Consider the following 11883-nt stretch of genomic DNA (forward strand, 5'->3'; position numbering starts at 1 on the left):
ATGGTGGGCAGGGCGCTCGAGGAGTCAGTCAAGGGGCTGTAGGCCTCCGCGCTAGGCAGGTAGTATTCACAGTCAGTCCCTCCCACCTGAGGACCGGACACATGAGAGGAATATTTTAGTGTGTGGTTGGGTAAGGCATAGGCTGACCAGGTCAAAATGGTTCAGTCGCAGGACAGCAGCACTGCTTTTGCGGGACAATGTGGGACACGTAGAGAGGGAAAAAAAATAAAATAAAAAAAATAGTATTTAAAGTTTTTTTTGTATTGCTAATTAGAATTAAAGAAATGTATTTATTATTGAAATGCCTTTATTTCATATTCGACACAGACGGTAGGCTATATATAGCACATTTAGTTATTAATCTTATTAAACTGTATAGATGCTTCACCAATCACCTTCTCAGCCGCTACTGTCTATGTCACCAACATCTTTATTTAATCACATGTCGTATATTCTTAATGAATATCTAAGGTTAATTGCAGCACAATGAGGCTGCTAACTGGATGGAGGAAAAGGAGAGCGACATAAAACATGGTCCTCACCTGACTTAGTCAGCTGAGAAATAAACGTGTAGTCCAGAAAAAGGAACTATGGTCCAAACTTATTTATTTGCAGAGCGGCCAAGAGTGGAAAATGCATTAGTTATATACAGGAATGTATTTCAGCATAATACATGATTGTACAAAAGGTTTGATGAGGTAAATCCCAATAGCCCAGACACGGTGGCTCTCACATCAAGACAGTCTTGCACATTAATAGTATTCATGTTATGTATGAAATAGACCAATAGTACATATGGTAAACCTGGTCAAAGATAGACATCTTCCTCTAAGTTATCACCAACAGGGATTATTATACAGTTTACTTACATAGCGGCAAAGTAGAACCATGGTCTGTGGAGATGGAGGCGCAGGACTCAGACCCCCTGGGGAACGGTCGTGGCGGGTCATGAGCTGGCCTGGCCTCTCTCTCACCAAATACATTGTTTTATACCCTGACTTCCCCCCCATAGTTTCCTTGCTTCCACACATGGCGTTTCTCCTTAGATGACCTTCTGGGGGAGGCTGGTCAGCCCCCCCTGACTTCCTTGTTGGTGTCTTCTTCCAGTTTTCAACAGCGAGGAGGTCTGATGACTTCAGACCTTTTAACATTCCCTTAACTCTTTCAGTGCCACGCCTGGTTTTCCGTTTTACCGCTTGAATGCCACCATCGGCGCCAATGTTAACGTTAATATCGCCTAATCTATGTTTTAAATTATGGCTATGTGTCTAATCTGCCCATCGCATTATCAAAGACTATTTTCCAGTCAGTGCTGTGAAGACAGATTGTTTTTTTATCGCGTCGTTTCCATTTCAGAGCAGTTAGAAAAGCCCCCGTTTTGATATAAAAAACAGCTCATTCTGGAGCATTCTATGAAAATCGTCTTTTAGTGGAATATTCCACAACGTTGATATTCGTCTGCCTTTTTATGAATCGTTTTCAAATAAACGCTAGATGATCAATATTATACGTGCACGCACGCACATTACGGCCGCGCACTGATAATCGCTCCGTTGATTACCTCACGGAGTTTTACAGTGAAACCGAAAGAAGACATTTCACAAAACAGCTTATAACTTCATCAAACTTACTCCGATTATCCTACCACTGATAACATAGAGTCCTTACCTGACATCAGATGGTATCCAACTGGTATATTCCAATTCCTGATCACCATTCGAAAAAATCGATACGTGTATGGATCCAACAGTAGATCTCTATGATCCGCGGGGATCTGAGGCTCCAGAATGAACTCTGGTAACCCCGGCTGGATCAGTGAACTGGAAAATGTGGAGTACCGGATTTTTTTCCCCATTCATTTTCATTGAGTCCATTCCAAAATCACTTATGTCATCTGGGAGACGACAGGGGGCGCTTTTTTCCACAGTGATCGTCGGCACCCCTCGGCTATACTCGGGTAGGCTCGGGTGATGCAATAATTTTTCAGATCGCAAAAAAAAAAAAAAAAAAAAATCTGAGAAATCTCGTGAGTGGCTAGCAACCACCTATAAAAAAACACGAGAAATCTCGTGAGTGGCACTGAAAGAGTTAATAGGGCTTGTGTAATGATCTAGCATTAATCCAGTACAGTCATTGCTGCTTAGGTTAATACCATTCAGTCCACAAGAGCCAGCACCAAACCCCATCTACCAAACTGACACTTTGTATTACTCTATGAAAGGAACCAACTTTGGCATTCCTAAAATGGTAATCTATTATTGTATAGATTCAACCACATTGGTCTTGTCTCACAGAGGCATCTCCGCTTTCAGCCTCTTGTGCTGTGCTCAACCGTCACATGTCTAGAAGGTGTTTGGTTCCTGGGGGTTTGGAATGGCGCCTCTACAACTGTGTAAACAACCTTATCATTAGAGAGGTTTTGCCTGAAGGTTCCTCCGGAATGTACTCTGAGAGTCCATGTAATGCATGCTACAGTTCACTTATTAAAGCATTATTTTGAATTAACTATTAACACAGATATTTTCAGTTTTCAGGGTTGATCTAACAGTCTGTTCAAGTCAATATACCATAATCCTCACTCTGACAATTTACATTGTCATATAACCAGTATCTTGACTTGATTTAGATACATACTAACCATACAATATTTAACATAATAACAAAAATCATAATTTTTTTTTCTCCAACTTTTCTCAATTTTCCCTCACAGTTGCCCCTGACTATGATCCCCTCCCGGGAGTGCTAATAACCCGTTTATCAGTTCTCCCACTTAACTTATCCTGCCTTTGAAACAGTGTTTCCCACTTACTTTCATCAGGCTTTGTTCCTCTGGGCTCACAGCCAGAGGTCATTTGTTGAAAACAATTAAAACAATTTAATCTAAACATTACACATTAAAGTATAATAAATCACAAATCTTAAAACCCAATTTTCTTAAGTTACAGAAAGTTTGTTTCCACATTCTTTTATATGATCTGGGAGAGAAAACATACATTAGTATCACAATATTTTCACTTTATTCATTCTCTGAAATAATATCTTCTTTCTGCAAATGTTTTCTTAAAATAGTACAATCACATTTGCATAATTAATCAACTGCGCTTCCCATCTATCCTCCCCCCTTTATGACACATATAATGGTCATAACCTTACCACCTTGGTTTCCACAGCCCAGTCCGGCAGAGGAAAGCAGATCTTCAACGAAAAATTTCTTTCACTTCCTATCCTCACTCTGACCATAATCGATGTGCATGTTCTTACCCCGCGTTGTTTTAATCTATTCGCCCCCCGTCTGCGCGTCTTACCAAATCGAATGTGCACAAACAGAGACCATCAGTAGCTATTGCACAGTCATCTCCCTGTCCCCCACAGTCCAATCCATCCATAATTTCTCAGAGACTCTTGTCCACATGTTTCAGCTCAGCCCTCAGGCCGGCCCCGCACCCCAGGCCAGGCATACTCCCAGGTCCAGTCATCCATCCTGGCATGACAACCTGGTCGTCAGATGAGTTCCTCAGCCTGGAAATGTCCCAAATCCCATCTGTTCAGTTATTACAACCTGGCCCCACCCGCATGGGGTTCCGTAGAGACGGGGGCGAACGCATACAAGAATTCTCCCACCACAACTTGGCAACTGATCACCGCTGGACTGCAGAGTAACAGGGAAGATGAAACCCTACGTCACCATGTTAATGTAATGTACTCATGTGTCCTCCCGAGCTGATCTGCAATCCCCCCCCCTCGACTGAGCTGTTGAAGAAACACAAGCACAAAGCAAATCCTCTTACACAATATGTCAACATACTTCTAAGGGAAGCCATTAATTCCATATGCAAATGTGGTGGAACTACTTATCTGTCGTCGACCTGTTCCAATGCATCTCACCCTTCACCCGTTCTCCCTCACCAGATCATGTAAAACATTTGGGAAGAAAAAGAAAAAAAAATCAAACAAAGCCACACACTTCAATAAACAAACACCACTCTGTTGTGGCCTCCAGCCTGTGTAACAACCACGCACCCCTAAAAACATGAAAAAAATCCACGAATTTTTAAAACATGAAAGAAATAAAAACCACGTTTCCAAAACCATCCATTCAGCTCTATCACTCCTGCTGCAATTCTCACACACACTCTCAACCGGAACAAAGCATCCTGTCCCTGTGACTTGACACCTCCAACGCTTTGACCCTCTCAACCTCATTCCAGTCCACACAATTACAGATAAAAAAATAGAAAATAAATCAAAAAATTCACATTCAAACGCTCATCCACACATTTTTCCTTCAACACACAACAGTGGCTGTCTACCTCTAAGACATTTAAAAGAAATAAACTCGAATGAACGTAGTGCACCAAAACCACCCCCGCTGTGAGGATTCGCCTGTTCCCTGAACTTTTCCCTGTCTACTCTCCCTCACCAGCCCCCACCCTTGCGATGATTTACTCTCCTCTACTCTTCACCAGCCCCCACCCTTGGACTACCTTCACGCAGCTGTCATAGTTTATGATTAGCACCCCAGAGGGCTTTATATACCTGGACCTCCCTTCCAGTCCTTGTCGGGTCGTTCTGTATCTGTGTTCACTCTGTGTTCATGGAGTTCTGTACGTTACCATCCTGTACGTTACCATCACCTGCCGCGTCTCCGGCGTGAGACGACGTGCCAGCCATGACCACCTGTCGCCGTTTGCCTGGAGTGGGACACCGTCTTCGCTCTCTAATTCTCTACGGGAGGTTTTCCAGTGTTCCCACTCCAGACGTCAAGCCGGCGCGTCATTGCTCCCTATTTTCCACGGGAGGATGGCATCTCTTTGCCCCGGTCCCCTGGGACCCCTTTGTTCTGCGTTGCCCGGCCCCCCCCCGAGGAGGAGGAAGAGGATCTCCGTGCCTGGAGTGGGACACCGCCTTCGCTCTCTAATTCTCTACGGGAGGTTGCCAGTGTTCCCACTCCAGACGTCAAGCCGGCGCGTCATCGCTCCCTATTTCCACGGGAGGATGGCGCCTCTTCCCCCCGGCCTCCGCTGTCGGGCCCCTGTACCAAGTCAAGTCAAGTCTCCGTGCCCGGCCCCCCCGAGGAGGAGGAAGAGGATCTCCGTGCCTGGAGTGGGACACCGCCTTCGCTCTCTAATTCTCTACGGGAGGTTGCCAGTGTTCCCACTCCAGACGTCAAGCCGGCACGTCATCGCTCCCTATTTCCACGGGAGGATGGCGCCTCTTCCCCCCGGCCTCCGCTGTCGGGCCCCTATACCAAGTCAAGTCAAGTCAAGTCTCCGTGCCCGGCCCCCAAGAGTAGGAGGAAGAGGATCTCCGTGCCTGGAGTGGGACACCGCCTTCGCTCTCTAATTCTCTACGGGAGGTTGCCAGTGTTCCCACTCCAGACGTCAAGCCGGCGTGTCATCGCTCCCTATTTCCACGGGAGGATGGCGCCTCTTCCCCCCGGCCTCCGCTGTCGGGCCCCTGTCTCAAGTCAAGTCAAGTCAAGTCTCCGTGCCCCCCCCGAGGAGGAGGAAGAGGATGTCCGTGCCTGGAGTGGGACACCGCCTTCGCTCTCTAATTCTCTACGGGAGGTTGCCAGTGTTCCCACTCCAGACGTCAAGCCGGCGCGTCATCGCTCCCTATTTCCACGGGAGGATGGCGCCTCTTCCCCCCGGCCTCCGCTGTCGGGCCCCTGTCTCAAGTCAAGTCAAGTCTCTGTGCCCGGCCCCCCCGAGGAGGAGGAAGAGGATCTCCGTGCCTGGAGTGGGACACCGCCTTCGCTCTCTAATTCTCTACGGGAGGTTGCCAGTGTTCCCACTCCAGACGTCAAGCCGGCGCGTCATCGCTCCCTATTTCCAAGGGAGGATGGCGCCTCTTCCCCCCGGCCTCCGCTGTCGGGCCCCTGTCTCCGTACCAGGCCTCCGCCGTTGGGCCCCTGTCCCCGTGACAGGCCTCCGCCGTCGGGCCCCTGTCTCCGTGCCCGGCCCCCGCTGTCGGGCCCCTGTCTCCGTACCAGGCCTCCGCCGTCGGGCCCCTGCCTCCGTGCCCGGCCTCCGCTGTCGGGCCCCTGTCTCCGTGCCCGGCCCCCGCCGTCGGGCCCCTGTCCCCTTGCCAGGCCTCCGCCGTCGGAACCCTGTCCTCATCCCTGTAAGCAGCCCTGGCCCGTAGCCCTGGCCCTGACACTTAGCCCTGTCCCTTAGCCTGTTCGCCTCTTAAAGGCACAGTGCCGCATTTTCCTTATTTCCTTGACTCTAGTGTTTTGTGTTCTCCCCTGTTCCCCTCTCCAGTGCCCCTGGTCCTAGTCCTTGACATTTAGCCCTGGCCCTGTCCTTTAGCCCTAGTCCCTTAGCCTGTTCGCCTCTTAAAGGCACAGTGCCGCATTTTCCAGTTTTCCTTGACTCTAAATGGTAAATGGCTGCTTTTTTATATAGCGCTTTTATCCAAAGCGCTTTACAATTTGTTACTCACATTTTTACCCATTCACTCACACATTCACACACCGACGGCGGAGGCAACCATGCAAGGTGCCAACCTGCTCATCGGGAGCAATTAGGGGTTAAGTGTCTTGCTCAAGGACACATCGACACGCTGCCCGGGAGGAGCGGGAATCGAACCGGGAACCTCCGGATTGCCAGACGACTGCTCTACCCCCCGAGCCACTGTCGCCCCTAGCCTTTCCTCTAGTGTTTTGTGTTCTCCCCTGTTCCCCTCTCCAGTGCCCCTGGTCCTGTTCCTTGACATTTAGCCCTGTCCCTGTCCCTTAGCCCTAGTGCCTTAGCCTGTTCGCCTCTTAAAGGCACAGTGCCGCATTTTCCTTATTTCCTTGACTCTAGTGTTTTTGTGTTCTCCCCTGTTCCCCTCTCCAGTGCCCCTGGTCCTGGTCCTTGACATTTAGCCCTGGCCCTGTCCTTTAGCCCTAGTCCCTTAGCCTGTTCGCCTCTTAAAGGCACAGTGCCGCATTTTCCAGTTTTCTTTGACTCTAGTGTTTTTTGTGTTCTCCCATAAAGGGACTGTTCCGCCTTTTGTTCTATAATAAAGATTTGCCCTGTTTTGGCTTACTCTCATACCTGTCTTGTGTTGTGCGATTGGGGTCGGTTACAAACCATAACACCCGCTTGTAAAATAAAACCTAAACCTTTTCACTCATCCAAATAATATGATATAAAGTAAACGCTTTCATCCAATATCTCACAGTTTCACAACACATTCAATCCTGAACATTAGAGTTCTCAGAAAGGAAAGAAAAACAAGAATCAATCAAACATCACAATCCAACATCATCCATACATTCTGAGCATACCACAGTGGCTGTTAACTTAAACTCCTCCATTCAAATGACACGCGACAGTAATCCCAGTTCTATCTGTAGAATAGACCAAGTGTCCTGACATCCCTCTCATCCCGACAGACAAGACAACAGCCTCACTACCCATTAACTGAAATCAAATTGACACAGACAAACCCAACAGCATCACAATCATCCACCGTTCTACTTCATCGAAATCCTCACAAAGAAAAAAACATTCACGCTTTGCTTCACTCCTGCATCAAAAATCTTTCATTCCACATAAATCTTCCAAACACAACAAAATAAACAAAACACTCTCAATCATTCACAGCCACTCTGATCATTTCATCCATTCTCAATCATTCACAGCCACTCTGATCATTTCAACCACCATCTTCTCCAACATACATCACATCTCATAAACAAATACTCTCAACCTGCTCCCACACTTGTTAATCAACCACAGACAAACTTATGTACAAGACACAGGTTAGTATCCCTTCCTGCCTCACTCAGCTTGCCCCGCTCTCAATCTCAGGCTAATCCAATATATCTCACTTAGACTCCTACCCTTACTTCTAAGATGGACTGGAATCCATCTTTAATTCAAACCTATCCATGCATTCCAGTGCACAGGCAGTCTCAAATTATTCCCTCACCAAAATAGTCACCATTCAAAAGTCATAAACCAATTGAATGATCATCTTATTGATTTTTATCGCTCGCCCTCCAGCTGTCTCCTGAATTAGCCCCCTGTCTCATACTCCCGTCACCGCTATTTCCTTCCTGCTGTAAAAATACCTCTCCTGTTATCTCACTTCGCAACTGTTCCCTGCTATTCTCACCTGTGACCTCTCTCCTGGTGCCTAATCTGACCAGCTCTGCTCCGACTCCCTGTTGTAAAAATAGCCATTCATAGCAGCTGCCCCTTCTTGACCCCCCTTGGGCCTTCTCTAAATTGCTTTACCACCCCATGACCGTCCTGTAATTCAACAAAAGGTTAACCATTACACACACATTCTACCCTAGGGGCAAATCAACACATCCTTGCCTGACCCTAACAGCCAAACAACTAAATTTACAGATCAAACAGTAAATCATTTACAATAACTGCAAAAACACAATCATAGTCATCAAAACTTCATATAAACAAGTCCCCTGTCACTAAATTATCCTGTTCCACGACTGGGGTTGTATCAACTTCCAATATAAAACATTTAGCCTATGCAAACCAATGGCATTAAAGATTTAACAATCTAAAACAAGCAATAACACCATATCAATTCTCTACACACGTGTGTAGTATATTCCTACAGAATCCTACAATAATCTAAGGTTATTGTAGTACAGTACAATGGGATTGCTTATCTGGAAGGAGGAGAAAAAGATCATACGTGATAGAATTGTTGGTCTCCTCATCTGACTTAAAACAGATGAAGAATAAACGTGTAGCCAGACAACCAGAACTGTAGTTCAACTCTTCTGATTTATTTGAGCCCGGCCCAAGAGTGAATAAAAGGTTGCCTTTCACATACAAAGGATTATCAGACAACATTAACATGGCTACTGTGTACAGGAATCAACAAGGTTTGCATCTCAAACCCCAATATGTACATAAAACAGTCACTCGTTAACATAATTTGAACATAGATAATTTACTGTACACATTATACATGAGTAAATCTGGTTTACAGATCAGGGATCTGTACATTACTCTAATCTATAAACAACCATTGGTGTTTCCCATGATTTACTCACGTAAAATGCAATCAGCTCACAGTAGTCTCTGGGTGGGGAGCGGTTGGAGCCGCAGACCTGGGTTGGGTTTGGTCTGGGCTCCTGAATAACACTATGTTGGCCCTTATATCCTATAATTTCTAGCCAATAATAGCACATTTTACTAATATGGTTGGTCCAATCCGGCGTCTTCTTGTGGGGGGGGTTGGTTCTTGTCTCCGGGTGGGGTGGTGTGATGTCATCTTCCCTCAGTGATAAGAAGGGGGGTCTTTATGGCCCCCCCTTCCTTGATGTGGTCTTTCAACTCAACTGATTACAGAGGCCTGTTCCAATAAACCTTTTACCAACTGTATCTCCCGTATATATGAATTTACCCATTTCTAATATTATGGTTTACTCTTTTGATACTAAACAGTTGATTAATAGATAACTTTGTTTGTGACTTAGTGTCCATGACTAATCATCTCTTCAACAAGTCTAAACTGGTCTGCCCTGTGGTCAACCCAGCTGTCTCTGATCAGCATTTACATATAGTCAGTTCGAGAAGGTGTCGTTTGTTCTCTAATTTAGTCATTGCTTGAGTGGGGGTTGAAACAACTGTTGCTGTTGTTATCTGATGCAACTGTCTCAACTGACAGTTGAGACTGTTTAGCCACTGAGTCCACTCTGCTATTGAAAGGTACATCTGGCTTTACATTTATGGTTCTCTAATTTATTCACACATATTAATTATGAAATTCAACGTCAATATTTACCACATTTCCCCACTTTGCCCCACGGGTGGGGGTTGGTGTCAATAGCCCCCTCCTTTGGGCTATGGCTTCTCATGTTTGGACAGAGAGGGGGGCCTGCCTATGGCCCCCGTCGTTGTCGTCCTCCAGTGAACAGAAGGGGGGTCTTGGTGGCCCCCCTCAGTGTGGTCTTTTGCTGAGTACAGCGGGTTTCTGCTAGTGGCCCCCGTCGATGTGGTGGATCTTGACTTCAGTGAACAGAGGGGCCTATTACCATACAGTACTACAGTCTCGTGTGGGGGTGGAGAATGGCTCTCTGTCACCCCTGTATCCATCCATATTTAGCACTGAAAACCCACTCTGCTTGTTGACAGAGTAGCTGTGATGACTTATACCAGAATTCTATAACAAGAGTGTAATCACCCTTCCTTTCATGTGACATTCTAAATGGTAGTATTCTTTGTAAGTTACCTACACCAACCTTTATTTACCAGATAATATAACTGTGATAAATATACCAGGATTTAGAGTGAGTCACCATTTCGTCTGTGGGGTGCAACTTATTTACATAGTCTTTGTTGTCCCCTGATTACATTAGCTTGAGGGGCTTTTTATGACCTGCAACTGTTCTCCTACATACCGTTTGGGTAAGCAGTCTTCTTGTGGGGGGGGTTGGTTCTTGTCTCCGGGTGGGGTGGTGTGATGTCATCTTCCCTCAGTGATAAGAAGGGGGGTCTATTGGCCCCCCCTTCCTTGATGTGGTCTTTCAACTCAACTGATTACAGAGGCCTGTTCCAATAAACCTTTTACCAACTGTATCTCCCGTATATATGAATTTACCCATTTCTAATATTATGGTTTACTCTTTTGATACTAAACAGTTGATTAATAGATAACTTTGTTTGTGACTTAGTGTCCATGACTAATCATCTCTTCAACAAGTCTAAACTGGTCTGCCCTGTGGTCAACCCAGCTGTCTCTGATCAGCATTTACATATAGTCAGTTCGAGAAGGTGTTGTTTGTTCTCTAATTTAGTCATTGCTTGAGTGGGGGTTGAAACAACTGTTGCTGTTGTTATCTGATGCAACTGTCTCAACTGACAGTTGAGACTGTTTAGCCACTGAGTCCACTCTGCTATTGAAAGGTACATCTGGCTTTACATTTATGGTTCTCTAATTTATTCACACATATTAATTATGAAATTCAACGTCAATATTTACCACACGTGCACAAGCTAAACAGTTTAATTCAACAGTGTATTAAAATCTGACATCTTAACATCAATGCATTCTATACAAGCATCTTAATTCAAGCTAAATAATAAGCTCCAGTAAAACACAACATCATTATTCCAAACTTATAATTGTACAAGCTAAACAGATTTAAAAACTACAATTTAACACAACATTATTCAAGTAATTAATTTACAAACCTAAGCATTATATCAAAAGCCATCACTAGAACAGCCTTATTTTTAACACAATTCCCTAGCAGTGGTTAGTTCCAAATGTGCACCAAGCCTCAATTGTTGTAAACAGGTTTGGGAATGTTCCTATATACAAATGTGACAAATGATTCTACTGCAAGCAACACGTAATTCTAGCTACTCCCAAACTACCCCCCTTGGTAAGGGCATACACTCGTGTAAAACAACCTTGCTTCCCCAACAGACTTAATGTATATATTTTGTTCCCACTATTAAATGATACATTGACCCATAGTAGTTAAATTGTGTGTCTAACTTGGTCACAGGCAAACGAAATCATTCTCTACTGATAGACTCACTGCAATGTTTGAACTAACCACCATACATGTTGCATCACTTCTACTGTTTACACATAACCCAATGTACAATATACAAACATATAGCACAGCGCCAAATATAAACTCACCCGTTGTTCCTAGAGCGAATGAATGAAAAACAGCGATCCGCGCATGCGCACTAGCGCAAACGCACAGCAACCAATGTATACCGCGACAACGTACAACTATTATCACAAAACACTCTGTTTCGTCCTAATACAATGCCACGACAACCACCGCGTCCTCTAATACTTCCTAACCATTATTTTCCAAACTCTAATCATCACACATGTCGCCCGCAATTTCACAAAACAGCCGCATGCAAGCTAATAGCCTAGCCAGCCCTG

This window comes from Notolepis coatsorum (genome assembly GCF_963971535.1).
Source record: "Notolepis coatsorum genome assembly, chromosome: 12".
NCBI lineage: Eukaryota > Metazoa > Chordata > Actinopteri > Aulopiformes > Paralepididae > Notolepis > Notolepis coatsorum.